Below are 24,513 nucleotides of genomic sequence, written 5' to 3' on the forward strand. Positions count from 1 at the left end.
TATTCATCTCTCCATCCCTCCATGGAATCCTTGATAACCACTTATCTTTTAACTGTCCCCAGTGTTTGCCTTTTCTTGAATGTCATACAGGTGGAACCTTATCAGTAAATGTTTTTTTTCCCCCAGGTTGGTTTCTTACACTTAGCAATGTGCATTTAGGATTTCTCTGAGTAGGTTTGCAGCTTGATAGCTCCTTTCTTTATTCCACACTATATTTGTTTATCTATTCACTGACTCAAGGACATCTTGGTTGCTTACAAGGTTTGGAAATTATGAAAAAACTATAAACATTTGTGTACATGTTTCTGTGTGATTGCCAAACTTCCAAAGTGTGGGAAATAAAGCCCACTGGCCCAAACCTACAGAATGGACTTGGAGACACAAGGTAAAGTGGGAAACAAGGCTTTAGTGAAGGTCTTGCAAGATGAGGTGTCTGGTGGGCAGGCACACCCAGGACAGTTACAACAAGCAATTTATTTTCTAGCATGCAAGTCCCTTCCCCAGTTTCTCATTGGCTGAGTACTATGGGGTAGATGAACAATCTTTCCAGAGGTTGCCTAAGTATATTTCCTTCTTTATGGGCTCACCCCTCCCTAACATCTTATTTCCCCTTTTCCTGCACACTTATTCCCGTTCTTATGTTTTTGAATTCACCAATAGAATAAGCTTGCACAAAACCCTAAGCATCTCACCCTCCCTTTGTTTGGCTGCTGGTAATTATTTTTTTTCACTCAAAGCTAGCTACCCTTGAAAACGGATCATTTTAAGTTTTTATTTCTTACAAATACCCTCCTCTTTTTCTTTGTAACTTTTTTGGTCTTATTTTCATTCCCATTTTTTGAGTCTTTTGATTTTTAAATCATTCTAAGATCTGTTGACTCTCCTCATCAAGTGGTTGAATCTAATTTGGCTTTTAATAACAGTGAATTATTTTGTTGGTAGGTCATGGACATCTGTTCGTTTATTGTTGCCTCAGTTAATTTTTGTGTTAACCTTTTCACGCAAAGGATAATGCAACACCCTATTGCTGTTAAGACTTCTGCTGCTATTATGAGAATGGTGATAATTGAGGCTAGCATCCCTTTCCATTTTTTAAACCATCCTTTTAAACAATCTGAATGGATCATCAATTCCAGTATTCTCTGCCAGCTCATTGGCTAAGGTCATTAGTCCTTGTAATGCCTTCGTGATGGTTCCATCAGGAGCTGTATTATTGGTAATAAAGTACAGCATTTCCTTCTCAGCATAACACAAACACCCCCTTCTCTGCTAATATGTCTGGTGCGATTTTCCCAGACCATCCCACTGGGGGCATCCAGTTGGCTAGCTACTCCTTATAGGGTGTCTCTGGTATAGTTTATAAATATATAGATTTAGAAGAGCCTGCCACTGATCTCCGATTTTGATGGCTGGGTGGATTTTCGGGTACTTTGTGGAATGCCAGGGTGAAGGGAATGGCCAACTGAAGTAAGGTACAAGTCCCTGGCCAATTTGATGGCGGTCTATGAAGGAGGTTTCTTTTCCCACAAAACCACCAGACATTGGCCCAGGGCACGCGGATTAATGAGTAGTTACCATTGCTGGGCTCACCAGTAATGTTCAAGATGCTGGTACAAGTCGCAAGTTCTCCCCCGGGTCTACTGAACTCTTCCCCCCTGCCTAGAGAGGCAAGAATAGTAGTTCACATTCCCTATGGAGAAAGAGGGTCCATAGGGTCCAACCTTTGCAGTTCAGGAAAGAGTAATGACAGACTCTTGCAGGTCTCATTTCCCCACACATTCTTGTCCTGGTAGACAGTCAACATGCAGTGCATTCTTCCAGGATCAGTACCCCCTCCAAGGGTGAATGGAACCACCTGTGCCTGTGGATGTCCAACCGCATATGCATAACAATCACTCTTCCTGTGGGCTGGCACCGTAAATTTGACCCATTCGACCCAGGCATTTGTATCTCCATACCCTGTCTCAATTTCTGAAGTCTGTCTGAGATCTTTTATTTCTATTATTTTTACTCTTTGGGGATCATTTGGAGAAGGAAATGGCAACCCACTCCAGTATTCTTACCTGAAGAATCCCATGGACGGAGGAGCCTAGCAGGCTACAGTCCATGGGGTGGTAAAGAGTCTGGACACGACTGAGCAACTTCACTTTCACTTTCACTTGGGATCATTACTGTGAGGACTAAAGTGTTCTTTGGAGTCTGGGGTTGGGACAATCGCCAACAAACTCGAGGTCCTATTTTTGATGAGTTTAAGAACAAATCACCTAGGGGATCTCTCCCGGTGATATCTGCTCCCAACCTGTAAGTCCGAGGTGCTACTTTTGGCTCTTGATCTAGGGTAACTGGGTCATTAACAGTCAAAAGTATAGGGTTGTGGCTGGTCCGAGTGCAGTGGTGTTTACAATTAATTGATTACAGCCAGTTACAGATTTCTTTGTTCCTTCTCCACTCCCACTGCTTCACTTGACTAGCCTTAAAAAAAAAAAAAAAAAGTATAGGGTTGTATTTTAAGTCCTGGCTGACTTCTGGTGGGATACCCTCAGACAGGTGTATTTTGGCTTTTAAGGGCCTTCAGCTTGGAGTTACCCAGCCATGTTTACTGTACAGCCCTGGAATTGTGTGGTCCACCATACAATGTGGTCTAAACTAGGGCAAGGATTTGCTTTAGTGTAGCCTGTGTCTGGTTCAGGGCAGAGATATATGTCTGCCTGTGAAAGTTGTTTCCGGTTTTCTAGGTTTTCACAAGGCAAACTCTGGCATGTATCAGATCTTATGGTCTGAGGTACTGAGGTTTAGTTATATTAATCACTAGCTTGGGGTCCCTTTCCAATTTCCTCATTAGCCTTCTGCTTTGTGAATAATCCATCCTACATTTATTAGTTTCCAGAAGTAGAGCCAACCCATTCTGTTACTAAACCTTTTTCTTTAGGGTCATCTTTAAGGGCTTTTAAAGTGACCCATGCATCTCCCACTGTTCCTCTTCCCCCTTCTCTGAAGTCTCAGTTACCTGCTTTTTAGCCTGAGTATAATGAGTCCAACCCTTTTCAGCGGTCCACACAGCTGTCTCAGTGTTCAGGAGCACTTGTAGGGCCCTCCCAGCTTGGCTGTCTTCTTCCAGGTTTCGATTAACACCAAGTCACCTGGCTGGAAATGATGAACTGACTGGAATTCGAAAGGTGGAGTCTGGGCGAGGAGCCCTTTTAATCTAAGGGATGCTAAAGTAGAGGAAATGGCCAGTATATAGTTTCTTATAAATTGATTGTTGGCTTCCAAAGTTGGGAGATCTGTAGCTCCTCCCAAATATGGGAACCCATATAGCAATTCATATGGAGACAGCCCCACATCTCTCCTTGGAGCCATCCTGATCAGAAGCACTATTGGGAGGCACTTGAAAAGTGAAAGTCGCACAGTTGTGTCCAACTCATTGCGATTCCATAGACTGTAGCCTACCCGACTCCTATGTCCATGGGGATTCTCCAGGCAAGAACACTGGAGTGGGTTGCTGTGCCCTCCTCCAGGGGATCTTCCTGACCCAGGGATATAATCTGGTTTCCTGCATTGCAGGCAGATTCTTTACCAACTGAGCGAAGTGGCCTGCCTCTGGGAGGCATTTCGTTCATGGTAATTTACTTTCTGAAATTAATTTGGTTATTTACTTAATTATCTGATTTATTCATTTATTTGTTCTACTTTCCCAGAGGTAGGGGGATGCCAGGGGGTGTGATAGTCCCATTTAACGTGTAAACATTCCATGACCCCTCAAAATACCTTAAAAGATAAAGTCATTCCCATTGTCTGAATCAATATTTTCCACCAGGCCAAATTTAGGTATAATTTTCTCTAGAATTATTTTGGTTACATTACCAGCAGTGGTAGTCGGAAGAGGGAAGACTTCTACCCAGCCAGAGAAGTGATCAACTACTACTAGTAAATGTCTCAGCCTTCCCACCTTGGGCAATCCACTCCTCCCATAGTATGCTTCCTAATTACCCTTTCATTTATTTTCTGATACGTTAAACAACTTTCACAGTAACTTTTTATTCCTTTCTGTATCCATTATTTAGTTTTTTCATAATCAAAATTACTTCCTTTTTCCTTCATAAAATGTTATTTTTTTATGTTGAAAATATACATCCTATTTTCCTTAAGTACTCAAGAACTGTCCTTTGTATTAGCATCCTGTAGATTGGTGAACATAGATACCAGTGATAATTTCTAAAAACTTTTGCTTTCTTATAGAAAACATCTCAGGATGGCACCAAACATTATTAATAGTTCAAAATCTCTTTAGTTTCTCTGTAAAAGGGAATTAGCTTCCAGTAATCAGTGTTTCAAAATTTTATTTTATTTGGAAATGACCTCCCTATTTAATAAACTTTCATCACTTAGTTAAGCACAACTCTACTTATTTTAGATAGACATTCCTAAATTATAATTATTTTTTTTTATTTTTTTATTTTTAATTTATAATTATTCTTAATAGAGTTTATCTTAAAGCTCTTATCTCATTTACACTTTTTCCTTAGTTTTTCCCACTTGAGTTACTTTCCTTGCTGACAAAAACTTGTAACATATATAATAATATTTAACATATTAAACCTAGGCACAATGAAAATATTATGCTTAATGACTCTCAGACATGTCTACATTAGGTAGATCTACATGTAAACATTAATACCAGGTATTTAATACTGAGTATTTCCGAGTTCACGTGAACCTGATATTTATTTAGGTTAATTTCTCTTGTATTTAGAATTGCTCAGTTTGTAAGCACTTTTCTTTAGGCCAATTAGATTAGAACATTCTCAGCGATATTATCTAAAGACAAAGACACATACTGAGATATACATATATCCAAATAGACACAAGAGATCTCATAGCTTTGTTTTCCAAACTTAGTTATGAATTAGATATCACAATATAAAACTCACTAGCTGTAAACAACAGTTGGAATAAGAAGATAAACAACAGTTGGAATAAGAAAATTTTATAAAGGCTTTATTCCTTTTTTTTTTTTTTTTAGTTCTGATATACTTTCAAGCAGTTTCTTGTTGGTTTCCTGCAAGGAAGTTACTTTTTTAAGAAGCTTTTAGATACCAAAGTAATCATGCTTGGCCTTTTCTAATTGTGTATGCAAAAATATCAGTTTTGGAATATAAAAGAACCCCAATTTGGACATATTTGTTGAGATCTCCTTTAATATAATTTCCGCAAATAACTACGTATTGCAAGTATGAGCTCCGTATGTATTATACATGAATTTGGCTGGAATGTTGAGTTTAGCTTTCTGACACCCCCTCATTTTTTTGAGATTCTGTTTTCCATTTTAAATTGAATTTGTCAGGGATAAAAATTCATAGTTAGTTGCTCAGCTTGAAAAATAATTTCATTGTCAAAATAGTGTAAATTAAGATAAAACTGATGATCATTATAAAAGTATGAAAAATATAATAAAAATGAGAAATATTAATAGAAAAAAATTTCATAGTGAAATTGTGTGGTGGGTCTGTGTGCTGTTTGTGAGCATAACTCTTCCAGGAATTACCCAGAGTCATTTCAGCTCAGATTCTCCCTATGGCAATCTTAAGACCACCGTGGCTGCTCAGGTCGCTGAATGGCCAATTCTTTTTTTTTTTTTGAATGGCCAATTCTTATTGTGACCCCCCGGACTAGCAAGCGTTTTAATTAATGAGTGAGTTTCCCTATGGGACCACTGCACAGTATGAGGACTAGGCCTCCACCACGTCCGTAAATTTCTCAGTCACCTGAGAAAACTGTAACCGGCCAAGAGGAGTCTTGCCCAATTTCTTCAGAGCAAAGTTCTCATACACTCTCCTCACTTTTATCCTGACAAATCCTACACTTTCTGTCGGCTCCAAACTCCTTCTTTCAGTTACAGGGTACCTGGCACCAGATACACTGCGTCTGGGCCTTGCAGATGCCCTCGCAGAAACCCACACCACAGTCCTTGCTGCTAGAGTTGCAGGGCTGCCAGGTCCACTTCAGGTACTCGCTCCCCAGGCCTCCCTTGTTCACATTGTCTTTCTTTTGGGGCATCGCGGAGGTGAGCAACAGCAGGGAAAGGAGGGCCAGGAGGAAGCCTCGGAGCTGCATCTCACTTGCTGCCTGTGCTGCTCACTCCCACCGGCGTCCAACAGTCAGGCAAATTGAGGAAAAGTATCAGATCTGCCTCTTACCTAACCACTCAGCCAAAACCACCCAGTCTTTTATAACTGAGTAACCCTTGGGTCCGTTTTTTTCATTTTTTTACCCTGAACCCTCAACATTCTCCCCAGTGAACTATCTGGGGAATATCAGAGGAGAATCCCTATCTCCCCTTTTCTTGTTCCTTAGGCCTAGAAACTTATTTCCCATTCTGTTAGTCTCTGTGTTGTTTTTCCTATGCACTCAACCTCCCAACACTGAAGGTTTCTTACACACACTCCCAGATTCACTTCGTCCATCTCGGTCATTTGCCTCTCGGGATGACGGAACAGTGGATTGGGAACCCTCACTTGTTTCATGTCTAGGATACTTCTCAGTTACATACACTTGACCTCTGAGAATTCCCAACCACCAAGGCACTACTTAGTAGTCCAATTTTTCTACCTTAGCTTGTTCACGAGGTTGCCGTGGTGCCTGCTTTCTCTTTTCCCGTGTCATCTCCAGTGTCCTCCAAATAACGGTCTCAGGTCTGTCTATGGCTTCTGTAGAGAACGAGGCACATGGAGAGCAGGCGACCCAAAGTGGGGTGAGACATGTCTCCCCATTCTACTGGAGTCCCACCTCCATGCAGGCATAGAGATCCCAAACAAGGCCCCAAAACTGTGGGAAATAAAGCCCACTGGTCCAAAGCCAAAGAATGGACTTGAAGACACGAGGTGCAATGGGAAGGAGGCTTTAATGCTGGTCTTACAAGATGAAGTGTCTAGAGGGCAGGCACACCCAGGGCAGTTAAAACAAGCAATTTATTTTCTAGCACATAAGTCCCTTCCCCAGTTCCTCATTGGCTGAGTACTATGGGGTAGATAAATAATCTTTCCAGAGGATGCCCAAGTATATTTCCTTCTTTATGGCCTGGCCCTTTCTCTTGTTTCCACTTTAGCTCTCATTTATTACTGTTCTTATGTTTTGAATTCACCAACAAAAGAAGCCAGGGCGAAACCCTGAGCATCCCACTTTCCCTTTGTTTGCGTGCTAGTAAATTTTCTTTCTTCCTCAAAGATAGCTATGCTTCAAAATGGACCACATTAACTTTTCATTTATTACATAGAGTGGTTAGAATATTTTGTACTCCTGTTGGCAATGAATGAGTTCATCTTGATTAACAACTTGACTAAAATTGGGGTTGATGTCACTTTTTCCATGAAGTCAGGGGCATATTTCACCTTGCTATGACTACCACCAAGTCCTCCACCCACAACTCCACAGGGGTACTTTCATAAAAATAACGAACAACTCTTTGAAATAAAGACTGTCAGAAACTGCAGGAGGTAAAAATGGGGATTTATTGAATATATAGTATATTTAAAGCTTTCCTAAAACTACCTAGACATTTATAGTGATGATGATTACAGAATCTCTACTCCTATTCCGAAAGGATCCATATAAAACGAACACACATTTTGTATGCGAGGTTACAACCTAGATTTCTTCCAAGTGGCAAAGCCCTTCAACGAAAGCATAATTATTACATCATCAAGGGAATTCTGCCCTCAAACTTGACCAATAACCAACTGAGAGATTATATCACATACTGATCGCCAGAAAACGTACCGTCCAGGACATGTGGACTCAGAATTTGCTAGACTGCTGTGAACCTGGACTACAGGTGGAAAGGATACTTTGGATATCCTCAAAGATATGACCTTATTGCCAAGGAAAAGACACCTAAAGGAGACACCTCTTTCTTCAAGAGTCCAGTGGAGCCAACACAGCTGGAAGGGTTTGGAAGAATATTGTGCTACCAAGGGCCTTTTTTAACATGCAAAGGATGGACGGAGAGGCACAGATCAGAGGGTGGTTGGCATTTCTAGAGAAACAGTGCAATCAAGCGGAAACCTTTTGAGAATGTCATGCAGGCCTTTCCTGTATATCCTGCTGGGGGAAGGCCTGTGACTGGAGGAAGTGAGGGTCTGGAGATCTCGGAAGACCCTGGGCGAAACTCGTGGCCTGTCTCTTCACCAGAACAGGTGTGGGAACAACAGGCAGTGGAATTCGGGGGCCTGGCATACCAAGCAAGGAGCCCTTGGTTGTCAAGCGCTCGGGGGCATGGCGTCGGCAGCGGCCATGTTCAAGAACAAGGCTCTGAAGCGCCTGCCCCCGGCCACCTGGCGATCCTGCAGGAAGGCTACTTTTGATAGGTTTACAAGGACTCAGGTTGCTGAACTAACGCTGCCTTTGCTCAGTCTTAGCATTAACGAAGCACCCCCATGGAAATAGGGCAAACTGGATTAAGATACTTCGGAAAATCATCTTTCTCAAAGGCAAAGGAGTAAACCAAACAGTACACCGGTGAGTTCTCTTCCACACCCATCAGACAGGTGAAATCGGCTCCAGGAACATAATGGCCCTTGCCAGGCTCAAGTTAAAATGGAATTCAGGCGCCCTTGAACTTGAGAATGGTTGATAGTTGAATCAAGCAGGGAAAACTGTAGCCACTAAGGATAGCTGAACACGCTACTAACCAGACAGTAACCCGAGAAATTCGCTGAGAGACCTGCCCTGAGAGGGGTGGCCTACTGTACTAAGCGGGTAACAGAACCAAAGCACGGCTGAGGGCTGTATTCCGCACCTACGAGAAGTGTGAAATCAGTGTCTGGTCTCGGTCTATGCCTCAACGCTGGCTCCACACCAAGGCAACGAAGGAGCCGGCGATCACGCTCTTTTCTTACTTTAGCGAGCCGCCACCTGGAAAGGAAAGAAAACACCATTTTGCACCTTTGCCACATATGCAGATCAACATCCTTCACTAAGAATTTAGCTTGAAAAATATAAGAAGCAAAACAAAAAACGCACCAGTCACCTCCTAGTTCCATTAACAGAAACCAAACAAAGAAACCCGATCGAACCACACTACCTACCCTGAGGAGTAAAAGTGAAAGTGAAGGCCCTCAGTCAAGTCCAACTATTTGCAAACCCACGGACTGGAGCCTAGTAGGGTCCTCCGTCCATAGGATATTCCAGGCAAAAATACTGGAGTGGGTTGCCATTTCCTTCTCCAGCAGCAGTCAGCCTAAATTTCCAGATGGTCTGGACTTTATTCTGGAAACCCACTGTGATGTAACTCACTGTGACCATTTAGTCGCCCGTAGAGTCACTTCCTGGCACTGAGGTTGCAGTTCCACATACTGATGACCTTACCTGCTTACCTAAACTAGTAGCCCTGAGGTTTGCGAAATGAATAACCTGTTAGCCCTGCATCCACGGATACACAACCGTTCTCACGCTTACCACTTATTGATTCCCGTGAGGGATGGATGGGTATCCTGGCACAAGGGCCACGTGACATAAGTCTAGGGTGTCTACAGCACGCTCAGTCACGTAGCTGGAAACCAGTGATCAAGGTGGACAGAGCCCCATAACTAAGAATGCTCTGTGGGGACCAATCTCTACACCTGCTCCAAAAGCATCCATAATTCCAGGAGCGCACACTATGATGCATGGCTAGAACCTGGATTTTTTCCAACTGCCAAGGGTTTTCAACCCAACCCTAATACGTGAATCATCAAGTTAATTCTGGTCCTAACCCTGATCAGTAACAACAAAGTGACAGAATCCATCACATCCCTGTCTCCCCAGGAAGCAGTGGCCAGGACACAGGGCTCAGAGTCTCGGACTGCTGTCTCAAGAGTCTCAGACTGCTGTCGATATGGACCAGAGCTGGACGGCTCCTCTCGATGTCCTTCTCTCTATGGACTTACTGCCCAGGAGAGCCCCCCGGAGAGGAGACACTCTTCCCCCAACACTCCAGTGGAGACAACGGAGCTGGGAGGGTTTGGAAGGTTTTTTTGGCTACCGTGGGCCTTTTTTAACACGCAAAGGGCGGAGGGAGAGGCCCAGCTCCAGAGGGTGGTTGGCATTTCTGGAGCAACAGTGCCATCAAGCGGAAACCTTTTGAGCATGGCATGCAGGCCCTTCCTGTGGATCCTGCTGGGGGAAGGCCCGTGACTGGGGTCTGGAGCACTCAGAAGATCCTGGGCGAACCTGGTGGCCAGCCACTTCAGCAGAACAGGTGTGGGACCAACAGGGAGTGGTGTCCTGGGGCCTGGCTTACCCACCAAGGAGCCCCTGGCTGTCAAGCGCTCGGGGGCATGGCGTCGGCAGCGGCCATGTTCAAGAACAAGGCTCTGAAGCGCCTGCCTCCGGCCACCTGGCGATCCTGCAGGAAGGCTACTTTTGATAGGTTTACAAGGACTCAGGTTGCTGAACTAACCCTGCCTTTGCTCAGTCTTAGCATTAACGAAGCACCTCCATGAAACCAGGGCAAACTGGATTAAGATGCTTCGGAAAATCATCTTTCTCAAAGGCAAAGGAGTAAAACACAAAGTATACCAGGGAGTTCTCGTCCACACCCATCAGATGTGTGAAATCGGCTCCAGGAAAAAAACGGCCCTTGCCGGGCTTGAGTTTAAATTAAATTCAGGCGCCTTCGAACTTGCAAATGTGTGACAGTTGAAACAAGCAGGGAAAACTTTTCTGATCATTACGGTCACACAACTGTAGCCACTGAGTATACCTCAACACGCTACTAACCAGACAGTAGCCCGAGATATTCGGTGAGAGACCTGCCCTGAGAGAGGTGTCTACTGTACAGAAGCGGGTAACAGAACCAAAGGACGACTGAGGGCTGTATTCCGCACCTACGAGACGTGTGAAATCAGTGTCTGGTCTCGGTCTATGCCTCAACGCTGGCTCCACACCAAGGCAACGAAGGAGCCGTTGATCACACTCTTCTCTTACTTTAGCAAGCCGCCACCTGGAATGGAAAGAAAACACCATTTTGCACCTTTGCCACATATGCAGATCAACATCCTTCAGTAAGAACTCAGCTTGAAAAACATAAGAAGCAAAACAAAAAACGCACCAGTCACCTCCTAGTTCCATTAACAGAAACCAAACAAAACCCTATCGAACCACACTACCTACCCTTAGGAGAAGTCAGCCTGAATGTCCAGATGGTCTGGACTTTATACTGCAAAGCCACTGTGACGTACCCGACTGTGACCATTTAGCCGCCCGTAGAGTCACTTCCTGGGACTGAGGTTGCAGTTCCACATACTAGTGACCGTTCCTGCTTACCTAAACTAGTAGCCCCGAGGTTTGCGAAATGAATAACCTGTTCGCCTTGCATCCACAGATACTCAAACGTTCTCCAGCTTACCACTTACTGATGCCCGTGGGGGATGGGTGTCCTGGCACAAGGGCCACGTGACATAAGTCTAGGGTTTGTTCAGCACGCTCAGTCACCTAGCTGGAAACAACTTACCAAAGTGGACGGAGCCCCATAAGTAAGAATGCTCTGTGGGGACCAATCTCTACACCTGTTCCAAAAGGATCCATTATTGCAGGAGAGCACACTATGATGCACGGGTAAAACCTGGATTTGTTCCACGTGGCAAGGGGTTTCTACCAAACCCTAATACGTGAATCATCGAGGTAATTCTGGTCCTAACTCTCATCAGTAACAACAAACTGACAGAATCCATCACATCCCGGTCTCCCCAGGACACAGGGCTCAGAGTTTCAGACACTGTTGTTGATGCGGACCAGCGCTGGCCGGCTCCTCTGGATGTCCTTTTCTCTATGGTCTCCTGGCCCAGGAGAGCCCCCGAGAGGAGACACCTCTTCCGCCGACATTCCAGTGGAGCCGACCCAGCTGGGAGGGTTTGGAAGGTTTTTCTGCCTACCGTGGGCCTTTTTTAACACGCAAAGGGCGGAGGGAGAGGCCCAGCTCCAGAGGGTGGTTGGCATTTCTGGGGCAGCAGTGCCATCAAGCGGAAACCTCTTGAGCATGGCGTGCAGGCCCTTCCTGTGGATCCTGCTGGGGGAAGGCCTGTGACTCTAGGAAGTGAGGGTCTGGAGCACTCAGAAGATCCTGGGCGAACGTGGAGGCCTGTCGCCTCACCACGTGCGTGTGGGAGGAACAGGTAGTGGTGTTCTGGGGCCTGGCATACCCACCAAGCAGCCCCTGGCTGTCAAGCGCTCGGGGGCGTGGCGTAGGCAGCAGCCACGTTGAGGAACAAGGCTCTGAAGCGCCTGCCCCCGGCCCCCTGGCCCATCCTGCAGGAAGGCTACTTCTGCTAGGTTTACAAGGACTCAGGTTGCTGAACTAAGCCTGCCTTTGCCCAGTCTTAGGATTAAGGACACACCTCCTTGGAACCAGAGTAAACTGGACTCACATCCTTCAGAAAATCATCTTTCTCAAAGGCAAAGGAGTAAACCAAACAGTACACCGGTGAGTTCTCTTCCACACCCATCAGACAGGTGAAATCGGCTCCAGGAACATAATGGCCCTTGCCAGGCTCAAGTTAAAATGGAATTCAGGCGCCCTTGAACTTGAGAATGGTTGATAGTTGAATCAAGCAGGGAAAACTGTAGCCACTAAGGATAGCTGAACACGCTACTAACCAGACAGTAACCCGAGAAATTCGGTGAGAGACCTGCCCTGAGAGGGGTGGCCTACTGTACTAAGCGGGTAACAGAACCAAAGCACGGCTGAGGGCTGTATTCCGCACCTACGAGAAGTGTGAAATCAGTGTCTGGTCTCGGTCTATGCCTCAACGCTGGCTCCACACCAAGGCAACGAAGGAGCCGGCGATCACGCTCTTTTCTTACTTTAGCGAGCCGCCACCTGGAAAGGAAAGAAAACACCATTTTGCACCTTTGCCACATATGCAGATCAACATCCTTCACTAAGAATTTAGCTTGAAAAATATAAGAAGCAAAACAAAAAACGCACCAGTCACCTCCTAGTTCCATTAACAGAAACCAAACAAAGAAACCGGATCGAACCACACTACCTACCCTGAGGAGTAAAAGTGAAAGTGAAGGCCCTCAGTCAAGTCCAACTATTTGCAAACCCACGGACTGGAGCCTAGCAGGCTCCTCCGTCCATAGGATATTCCAGGCAAAAATACTGGAGTGGGTTGCCATTTCCTTCTCCAGCAGCAGTCAGCCTAAATGTCCAGATGGTCTGGACTTTATTCTGGAAACCCACTGTGATGTAACTCACTGTGACCATTTAGTCGCCCGTAGAGTCACTTCCTGGGACTGAGGTTGCAGTTCCACATACTGATGACCTTACCTGCTTACCTAAACTAGTAGCCCTGAGGTTTGCGAAATGAATAACCTGGTAGCCCTGCATCCACGGATACACAACCGTTCTCACGCTTACCACTTATTGATTCCCGTGAGGGATGGATGGGTATCCTGGCACAAGGGCCACGTGACATAAGTCTAGGGTTTCTACAGCACGCTCAGTCACGTAGCTGGAAACCAGTGATCAAGGTGGACGGAGCCCCATAACTAAGAATGCTCTGTGGGGACCAATCTCTACACCTGTTCCAAAAGCATCCATAATTCCAGGAGCGCACACTATGATGCATGGCTAGAACCTGGATTTTTTCCAACTGCCAAGGGTTTTCAACCCAACCCTAATACGTGAATCATCAAGTTAATTCTGGTCCTAACCCTGATCAGTAACAACAAAGTGACAGAATCCATCACATCCCTGTCTCCCCAGGAAGCAGTGGCCAGGACACAGGGCTCAGAGTCTCGGACTGCTGTCTCAAGAGTCTCAGACTGCTGTCGATATGGACCAGAGCTGGACGGCTCCTCTCGATGTCCTTCTCTCTATGGACTTACTGCCCAGGAGAGCCCCCCGGAGAGGAGACACTCTTCCCCCAACACTCCAGTGGAGACAACGGAGCTGGGAGGGTTTGGAAGGTTTTTTTGGCTACCGTGGGCCTTTTTTAACACGCAAAGGGCGGAGGGAGAGGCCCAGCTCCAGAGGGTGGTTGGCATTTCTGGAGCAACAGTGCCATCAAGCGGAAACCTTTTGAGCATGGCATGCAGGCCCTTCCTGTGGATCCTGCTGGGGGAAGGCCCGTGACTGGGGTCTGGAGCACTCAGAAGATCCTGGGCGAACCTGGTGGCCAGCCACTTCAGCAGAACAGGTGTGGGACCAACAGGGAGTGGTGTCCTGGGGCCTGGCTTACCCACCAAGGAGCCCCTGGCTGTCAAGCGCTCGGGGGCATGGCGTCGGCAGCGGCCATGTTCAAGAACAAGGCTCTGAAGCGCCTGCCTCCGGCCACCTGGCGATCCTGCAGGAAGGCTACTTTTGATAGGTTTACAAGGACTCAGGTTGCTGAACTAACCCTGCCTTTGCTCAGTCTTAGCATTAACGAAGCACCTCCATGAAACCAGGGCAAACTGGATTAAGATGCTTCGGAAAATCATCTTTCTCAAAGGCAAAGGAGTAAAACACAAAGTATACCAGGGAGTTCTCGTCCACACCCATCAGATGTGTGAAATCGGCTCCAGGAAAAAAACGGCCCTTGCCGGGCTTGAGTTTAAATTAAATTCAGGCGCCTTCGAACTTGCAAATGTGTGACAGTTGAAACAAGCAGGGAAAACTTTTCTGATCATTACGGTCACACAACTGTAGCCACTGAGTATACCTCAACACGCTACTAACCAGACAGTAACCCGAGATATTCGGTGAGAGACCTGCCCTGAGAGAGGTGTCTACTGTACAGAAGCGGGTAACAGAACCAAAGGACGACTGAGGGCTGTATTCCGCACCTACGAGACGTGTGAAATCAGTGTCTGGTCTCGGTCTACGCCTCAACGCTGGCTCCACACCAAGGCAACGAAGGAGCCGTTGATCACACTCTTCTCTTACTTTAGCAAGCCGCCACCTGGAATGGAAAGAAAACACCATTTTGCACCTTTGCCACATATGCAGATCAACATCCTTCAGTAACAACTCAGCTTGAAAAACATAAGAAGCAAAACAAAAAACGCACCAGTCACCTCCTAGTTCCATTAACAGAAACCAAACAAAACCCTATCGAACCACACTACCTACCCTTAGGAGAAGTCAGCCTGAATGTCCAGATGGTCTGGACTTTATACTGCAAAGCCACTGTGACGTACCCGACTGTGACCATTTAGCCGCCCGTAGAGTCACTTCCTGGGACTGAGGTTGCAGTTCCACATACTAGTGACCGTTCCTGCTTACCTAAACTAGTAGCCCCGAGGTTTGCGAAATGAATAACCTGTTCGCCTTGCATCCACAGATACTCAAACGTTCTCCAGCTTACCACTTACTGATGCCCGTGGGGGATGGGTGTCCTGGCACAAGGGCCACGTGACATAAGTCTAGGGTTTGTTCAGCACGCTCAGTCACCTAGCTGGAAACAACTTACCAAAGTGGACGGAGCCCCATAAGTAAGAATGCTCTGTGGGGACCAATCTCTACACCTGTTCCAAAAGGATCCATTATTGCAGGAGAGCACACTATGATGCACGGGTAAAACCTGGATTTGTTCCACGTGGCAAGGGGTTTCTACCAAACCCTAATACGTGAATCATCGAGGTAATTCTGGTCCTAACTCTCATCAGTAACAACAAACTGACAGAATCCATCACATCCCGGTCTCCCCAGGACACAGGGCTCAGAGTTTCAGACACTGTTGTTGATGCGGACCAGCGCTGGCCGGCTCCTCTGGATGTCCTTTTCTCTATGGTCTCCTGGCCCAGGAGAGCCCCCGAGAGGAGACACCTCTTCCGCCGACATTCCAGTGGAGCCGACCCAGCTGGGAGGGTTTGGAAGGTTTTTCTGCCTACCGTGGGCCTTTTTTAACACGCAAAGGGCGGAGGGAGAGGCCCAGCTCCAGAGGGTGGTTGGCATTTCTGGGGCAGCAGTGCCATCAAGCGGAAACCTCTTGAGCATGGCGTGCAGGCCCTTCCTGTGGATCCTGCTGGGGGAAGGCCTGTGACTCTAGGAAGTGAGGGTCTGGAGCACTCAGAAGATCCTGGGCGAACCTGGAGGCCTGTCGCCTCACCACGTGCGTGTGGGAGGAACAGGTAGTGGTGTTCTGGGGCCTGGCATACCCACCAAGCAGCCCCTGGCTGTCAAGCGCTCGGGGGCGTGGCGTAGGCAGCAGCCACGTTGAGGAACAAGGCTCTGAAGCGCCTGCCCCCGGCCCCCTGGCCCATCCTGCAGGAAGGCTACTTCTGCTAGGTTTACAAGGACTCAGGTTGCTGAACTAAGCCTGCCTTTGCCCAGTCTTAGGATTAAGGACACACCTCCTTGGAACCAGAGTAAACTGGACTCACATCCTTCAGAAAATCATCTTTCTCAAAGGCAAAGGAGTAAACCAAACAGTACACCGGTGAGTTCTCTTCCACACCCATCAGACAGGTGAAATCGGCTCCAGGAACATAATGGCCCTTGCCAGGCTCAAGTTAAAATGGAATTCAGGCGCCCTTGAACTTGAGAATGGTTGATAGTTGAATCAAGCAGGGAAAACTGTAGCCACTAAGGATAGCTGAACACGCTACTAACCAGACAGTAACCCGAGAAATTCGGTGAGAGACCTGCCCTGAGAGGGGTGGCCTACTGTACTAAGCGGGTAACAGAACCAAAGCACGGCTGAGGGCTGTATTCCGCACCTACGAGAAGTGTGAAATCAGTGTCTGGTCTCGGTCTATGCCTCAACGCTGGCTCCACACCAAGGCAACGAAGGAGCCGGCGATCACGCTCTTTTCTTACTTTAGCGAGCCGCCACCTGGAAAGGAAAGAAAACACCATTTTGCACCTTTGCCACATATGCAGATCAACATCCTTCACTAAGAATTTAGCTTGAAAAATATAAGAAGCAAAACAAAAAACGCACCAGTCACCTCCTAGTTCCATTAACAGAAACCAAACAAAGAAACCGGATCGAACCACACTACCTACCCTGAGGAGTAAAAGTGAAAGTGAAGGCCCTCAGTCAAGTCCAACTATTTGCAAACCCACGGACTGGAGCCTAGCAGGCTCCTCCGTCCATAGGATATTCCAGGCAAAAATACTGGAGTGGGTTGCCATTTCCTTCTCCAGCAGCAGTCAGCCTAAATGTCCAGATGGTCTGGACTTTATTCTGGAAACCCACTGTGATGTAACTCACTGTGACCATTTAGTCGCCCGTAGAGTCACTTCCTGGGACTGAGGTTGCAGTTCCACATACTGATGACCTTACCTGCTTACCTAAACTAGTAGCCCTGAGGTTTGCGAAATGAATAACCTGGTAGCCCTGCATCCACGGATACACAACCGTTCTCACGCTTACCACTTATTGATTCCCGTGAGGGATGGATGGGTATCCTGGCACAAGGGCCACGTGACATAAGTCTAGGGTTTCTACAGCACGCTCAGTCACGTAGCTGGAAACCAGTGATCAAGGTGGACGGAGCCCCATAACTAAGAATGCTCTGTGGGGACCAATCTCTACACCTGTTCCAAAAGCATCCATAATTCCAGGAGCGCACACTATGATGCATGGCTAGAACCTGGATTTTTTCCAACTGCCAAGGGTTTTCAACCCAACCCTAATACGTGAATCATCAAGTTAATTCTGGTCCTAACCCTGATCAGTAACAACAAAGTGACAGAATCCATCACATCCCTGTCTCCCCAGGAAGCAGTGGCCAGGACACAGGGCTCAGAGTCTCGGACTGCTGTCTCAAGAGTCTCAGACTGCTGTCGATATGGACCAGAGCTGGACGGCTCCTCTCGATGTCCTTCTCTCTATGGACTTACTGCCCAGGAGAGCCCCCCGGAGAGGAGACACTCTTCCCCCAACACTCCAGTGGAGACAACGGAGCTGGGAGGGTTTGGAAGGTTTTTTTGGCTACCGTGGGCCTTTTTTAACACGCAAAGGGCGGAGGGAGAGGCCCAGCTCCAGAGGGTGGTTGGCATTTCTGGAGCAACAGTGCCATCAAGCGGAAACCTTTTGAGCATGGCATGCAGGCCCTTCCTGTGGATCCTGCTGGGGGAAGGCCCGTGACTGGGGTCTGGAGCACTCAGAAGATCCTGGGCGAACCTGGTGGCCAGCCACTTCAGCAGAACAGGTGTGGGACCAACAGGGAGTGGTGTCCTGGGGCCTGGCTTACCCACCAAGGAGCCCCTGGCTGTCAAGCGCTCGGGGGCATGGCGTCGGCAGCGGCCATGTTCAAGAACAAGGCTCTGAAGCGCCTGCCTCCGGCCACCTGGCGATCCTGCAGGAAGGCTACTTTTGATAGGTTTACAAGGACTCAGGTTGCTGAACTAACCCTGCCTTTGCTCAGTCTTAGCATTAACGAAGCACCTCCATGAAACCAGGGCAAACTGGATTAAGATGCTTCGGAAAATCATCTTTCTCAAAGGCAAAGGAGTAAAACACAAAGTATACCAGGGAGTTCTCGTCCACACCCATCAGATGTGTGAAATCGGCTCCAGGAAAAAAACGGCCCTTGCCGGGCTTGAGTTTAAATTAAATTCAGGCGCCTTCGAACTTGCAAATGTGTGACAGTTGAAACAAGCAGGGAAAACTTTTCTGATCATTACGGTCACACAACTGTAGCCACTGAGTATACCTCAACACGCTACTAACCAGACAGTAACCCGAGATATTCGGTGAGAGACCTGCCCTGAGAGAGGTGTCTACTGTACAGAAGCGGGTAACAGAACCAAAGGACGACTGAGGGCTGTATTCCGCACCTACGAGACGTGTGAAATCAGTGTCTGGTCTCGGTCTATGCCTCAACGCTGGCTCCACACCAAGGCAACGAAGGAGCCGTTGATCACACTCTTCTCTTACTTTAGCAAGCCGCCACCTGGAATGGAAAGAAAACACCATTTTGCACCTTTGCCACATATGCAGATCAACATCCTTCAGTAAGAACTCAGCTTGAAAAACATAAGAAGCAAAACAAAAAACGCACCAGTCACCTCCTAGTTCCATTAACAGAAACCAAACAAAACCCTATCGAACCACACTACCTACCCTTAGGAGAAGTCAGCCTGAATGTCCAGATGGTCTGGACTTTATACTGCAAAGCCACTGTGACGTACCCGACTGTGACCATTTAGCCGCCCGTAGAGTCACTTCCTGGGACTGAGGTTGCAGTTCCACATACTAGTGACCGTTCCTGCTTACCTAAACTAGTAGCCCCGAGGTTTGCGAAATGAATAACCTGTTCGCCTTGCATCCACAGATACTCAAACGTTCTCCAGCTTACCACTTACTGATGCCCGTGGGGGATGGGTGTCCTGGCACAAGGGCCACGTGACATAAGTCTAGGGTTTGTTCAGCACGCTCAGTCACCTAGCTGGAAACAACTTACCAAAGTGGACGGAGCCCCATAAGTAAGAATGCTCTGTGGGGACCAATCTCTACACCTGTTCCAAAAGGATCCATTATTGCAGGAGAGCACACTATGATGCACGGGTAAAACCTGGATTTGTTCCACGTGGCAAGGGGTTTCTACCAAACCCTAATACGTGAATCATCGAGGTAATTCTGGTCCTAACTCTCATCAGTAACAACAAACTGACAGAATCCATCACATCCCGGTCTCCCCAGGACACAGGGCTCAGAGTTTCAGACACTGTTGTTGATGCGGACCAGCGCTGGCCGGCTCCTCTGGATGTCCTTTTCTCTATGGTCTCCTGGCCCAGGAGAGCCCCCGAGAGGAGACACCTCTTCCGCCGACATTCCAGTGGAGCCGACCCAGCTGGGAGGGTTTGGAAGGTTTTTCTGCCTACCGTGGGCCTTTTTTAACACGCAAAGGGCGGAGGGAGAGGCCCAGCTCCAGAGGGTGGTTGGCATTTCTGGGGCAGCAGTGCCATCAAGCGGAAACCTCTTGAGCATGGCGTGCAGGCCCTTCCTGTGGATCCTGCTGGGGGAAGGCCTGTGACTCTAGGAAGTGAGGGTCTGGAGCACTCAGAAGATCCTGGGCGAACGTGGAGGCCTGTCGCCTCACCACGTGCGTGTGGGAGGAACAGGTAGTGGTGTTCTGGGGCCTGGCATACCCACCAAGCAGCCCCTGGCTGTCAAGCGCTCGGGGGCGTGGCGTAGGCAGCAGCCACGTTGAGGAACAAGGCTCTGAAGCGCCTGCCCCCGGCCCCCTGGCCCATCCTGCAGGAAGGCTACTTCTGCTAGGTTTACAAGGACTCAGGTTGCTGAACTAAGCCTGCCTTTGCCCAGTCTTAGGATTAAGGACACACCTCCTTGGACCCAGAGTAAACTGGACTCACATCCTTCAGAAAATCATCTTTCTCAAAGGCAAAGGAGTAAACCAAACAGTACACCGGTGAGTTCTCTTCCACACCCATCAGACAGGTGAAATCGGCTCCAGGAACATAATGGCCCTTGCCAGGCTCAAGTTAAAATGGAATTCAGGCGCCCTTGAACTTGAGAATGGTTGATAGTTGAATCAAGCAGGGAAAACTGTAGCCACTAAGGATAGCTGAACACGCTACTAACCAGACAGTAACCCGAGAAATTCGGTGAGAGACCTGCCCTGAGAGGGGTGGCCTACTGTACTAAGCGGGTAACACAACCAAAGCACGGCTGAGGGCTGTATTCCGCACCTACGAGAAGTGTGAAATCAGTGTCTGGTCTCGGTCTATGCCTCAACGCTGGCTCCACACCAAGGCAACGAAGGAGCCGGCGATCACGCTCTTTTCTTACTTTAGCGAGCCGCCACCTGGAAAGGAAAGAAAACACCATTTTGCACCTTTGCCACATATGCAGATCAACATCCTTCACTAAGAATTTAGCTTGAAAAATATAAGAAGCAAAACAAAAAACGCACCAGTCACCTCCTAGTTCCATTAACAGAAACCAAACAAAGAAACCGGATCGAACCACACTACCTACCCTGAGGAGTAAAAGTGAAAGTGAAGGCCCTCAGTCAAGTCCAACTATTTGCAAACCCACGGACTGGAGCCTAGCAGGCTCCTCCGTCCATAGGATATTCCAGGCAAAAATACTGGAGTGGGTTGCCATTTCCTTCTCCAGCAGCAGTCAGCCTAAATGTCCAGATGGTCTGGACTTTATTCTGGAAACCCACTGTGATGTAACTCACTGTGACCATTTAGTCGCCCGTAGAGTCACTTCCTGGGACTGAGGTTGCAGTTCCACATACTGATGACCTTACCTGCTTACCTAAACTAGTAGCCCTGAGGTTTGCGAAATGAATAACCTGGTAGCCCTGCATCCACGGATACACAACCGTTCTCACGCTTACCACTTATTGATTCCCGTGAGGGATGGATGGGTATCCTGGCACAAGGGCCACGTGACATAAGTCTAGGGTTTCTACAGCACGCTCAGTCACGTAGCTGGAAACCAGTGATCAAGGTGGACGGAGCCCCATAACTAAGAATGCTCTGTGGGGACCAATCTCTACACCTGTTCCAAAAGCATCCATAATTCCAGGAGCGCACACTATGATGCATGGCTAGAACCTGGATTTTTTCCAACTGCCAAGGGTTTTCAACCCAACCCTAATACGTGAATCATCAAGTTAATTCTGGTCCTAACCCTGATCAGTAACAACAAAGTGACAGAATCCATCACATCCCTGTCTCCCCAGGAAGCAGTGGCCAGGACACAGGGCTCAGAGTCTCGGACTGCTGTCTCAAGAGTCTCAGACTGCTGTCGATATGGACCAGAGCTGGACGGCTCCTCTCGATGTCCTTCTCTCTATGGACTTACTGCCCAGGAGAGCCCCCCGGAGAGGAGACACTCTTCCCCCAACACTCCAGTGGAGACAACGGAGCTGGGAGGGTTTGGAAGGTTTTTTTGGCTACCGTGGGCCTTTTTTAACACGCAAAGGGCGGAGGGAGAGGCCCAGCTCCAGAGGGTGGTTGGCATTTCTGGAGCAACAGTGCCATCAAGCGGAAACCTTTTGAGCATGGCATGCAGGCCCTTCCTGTGGATCCTGCTGGGGGAAGGCCCGTGACTGGGGTCTGGAGCACTCAGAAGATCCTGGGCGAACCTGGTGGCCAGCCACTTCAGCAGAACAGGTGTGGGACCAACAGGGAGTGGTGTCCTGGGGCCTGGCTTACCCACCAAGGAGCCCCTGGCTGTCAAGCGCTCGGGGGCATGGCGTCGGCAGCGGCCATGTTCAAGAACAAGGCTCTGAAGCGCCTGCCTCCGGCCACCTGGCGATCCTGCAGGAAGGCTACTTTTGATAGGTTTACAAGGACTCAGGTTGCTGAACTAACCCTGCCTTTGCTCAGTCTTAGCATTAACGAAGCACCTCCATGAAACCAGGGCAAACTGGATTAAGATGCTTCGGAAAATCATCTTTCTCAAAGGCAAAGGAGTAAAACACAAAGTATACCAGGGAGTTCTCGTCCACACCCATCAGATGTGTGAAATCGGCTCCAGGAAAAAAACGGCCCTTGCCGGGCTTGAGTTTAAATTAAATTCAGGCGCCTTCGAACTTGCAAATGTGTGACAGTTGAAACAAGCAGGGAAAACTTTTCTGATCATTACGGTCACACAACTGTAGCCACTGAGTATACCTCAACACGCTACTAACCAGACAGTAACCCGAGATATTCGGTGAGAGACCTGCCCTGAGAGAGGTGTCTACTGTACAGAAGCGGGTAACAGAACCAAAGGACGACTGAGGGCTGTATTCCGCACCTATGAGACGTGTGAAATCAGTGTCTGGTCTCGGTCTATGCCTCAACGCTGGCTCCACACCAAGGCAACGAAGGAGCCGTTGATCACACTCTTCTCTTACTTTAGCAAGCCGCCACCTGGAATGGAAAGAAAACACCATTTTGCACCTTTGCCACATATGCAGATCAACATCCTTCAGTAAGAACTCAGCTTGAAAAACATAAGAAGCAAAACAAAAAACGCACCAGTCACCTCCTAGTTCCATTAACAGAAACCAAACAAAACCCTATCGAACCACACTACCTACCCTTAGGAGAAGTCAGCCTGAATGTCCAGATGGTCTGGACTTTATACTGCAAAGCCACTGTGACGTACCCGACTGTGACCATTTAGCCGCCCGTAGAGTCACTTCCTGGGACTGAGGTTGCAGTTCCACATACTAGTGACCGTTCCTGCTTACCTAAACTAGTAGCCCCGAGGTTTGCGAAATGAATAACCTGTTCGCCTTGCATCCACAGATACTCAAACGTTCTCCAGCTTACCACTTACTGATGCCCGTGGGGGATGGGTGTCCTGGCACAAGGGCCACGTGACATAAGTCTAGGGTTTGTTCAGCACGCTCAGTCACCTAGCTGGAAACAACTTACCAAAGTGGACGGAGCCCCATAATTAAGAATGCTCTGTGGGGACCAATCTCTACACCTGTTCCAAAAGGATCCATTATTGCAGGAGAGCACACTATGATGCACGGGTAAAACCTGGATTTGTTCCACGTGGCAAGGGGTTTCTACCAAACCCTAATACGTGAATCATCGAGGTAATTCTGGTCCTAACTCTCATCAGTAACAACAAACTGACAGAATCCATCACATCCCGGTCTCCCCAGGACACAGGGCTCAGAGTTTCAGACACTGTTGTTGATGCGGACCAGTGCTGGCCGGCTCCTCTGGATGTCCTTTTCTCTATGGTCTCCTGGCCCAGGAGAGCCCCCGAGAGGAGACACCTCTTCCGCCGACATTCCAGTGGAGCCGACCCAGCTGGGAGGGTTTGGAAGGTTTTTCTGCCTACCGTGGGCCTTTTTTAACACGCAAAGGGCGGAGGGAGAGGCCCAGCTCCAGAGGGTGGTTGGCATTTCTGGGGCAGCAGTGCCATCAAGCGGAAACCTCTTGAGCATGGCGTGCAGGCCCTTCCTGTGGATCCTGCTGGGGGAAGGCCTGTGACTCTAGGAAGTGAGGGTCTGGAGCACTCAGAAGATCCTGGGCGAACCTGGAGGCCTGTCGCCTCACCACGTGCGTGTGGGAGGAACAGGTAGTGGTGTTCTGGGGCCTGGCATACCCACCAAGCAGCCCCTGGCTGTCAAGCGCTCGGGGGCGTGGCGAAGGCAGCAGCCACGTTGAGGAACAAGGCTCTGAAGCGCCTGCCCCCGGCCCCCTGGCCCATCCTGCAGGAAGGCTACTTCTGCTAGGTTTACAAGGACTCAGGTTGCTGAACTAAGCCTGCCTTTGCCCAGTCTTAGGATTAAGGACACACCTCCTTGGAACCAGAGTAAACTGGACTCATATCCTTCAGAAAATCATCTTTCTCAAAGGCAAAGGAGTAAACCAAACAGTACACCGGTGAGTTCTCTTCCACACCCATCAGACAGGTGAAATCGGCTCCAGGAACATAATGGCCCTTGCCAGGCTCAAGTTAAAACGGAATTCAGGCGCCCTTGAACTTGAGAATGGTTGATAGTTGAATCAAGCAGGGAAAACTGTAGCCACTAAGGATAGCTGAACACGCTACTAACCAGACAGTAACCCGAGAAATTCGGTGAGAGACCTGCCCTGAGAGGGGTGGCCTA

General features: G+C 48.1%; 1 long non-coding RNA gene across 15 annotated transcripts in view; it reads right to left on the reverse strand.

Annotated features, from left to right (window-relative positions):
* Positions 1 to 7,489: 7,489 nt before the first annotated feature.
* LOC122689228 overlaps positions 7,490 to 24,513 on the reverse strand; it is a 69,525-nt gene continuing 52,501 nt past the window's right edge. For 10 of the 15 annotated variants that reach the window (XR_006339765.1, XR_006339767.1, XR_006339768.1 and 7 more), the window contains 8 exons: positions 22,692 to 22,807; positions 20,624 to 20,739; positions 18,749 to 18,864; positions 16,681 to 16,796; positions 14,806 to 14,921; positions 12,738 to 12,853; positions 10,863 to 10,978; positions 7,490 to 8,910 (listed from right to left, as the gene is read on the reverse strand). This is a non-coding gene — a long non-coding RNA (uncharacterized LOC122689228). The remainder of the gene's footprint in view (positions 8,911 to 10,862; positions 10,979 to 12,737; positions 12,854 to 14,805; positions 14,922 to 16,680; positions 16,797 to 18,748; positions 18,865 to 20,623; positions 20,740 to 22,691; positions 22,808 to 24,513) is intronic. The other 5 variants (XR_006339755.1, XR_006339757.1, XR_006339764.1 and 2 more) reach the window with 4 other exon arrangements.

Source organism: Cervus elaphus, chromosome X (genome assembly GCF_910594005.1).
Source record: "Cervus elaphus chromosome X, mCerEla1.1, whole genome shotgun sequence".
In the NCBI taxonomy this organism is placed as follows: domain Eukaryota; kingdom Metazoa; phylum Chordata; class Mammalia; order Artiodactyla; family Cervidae; genus Cervus; species Cervus elaphus.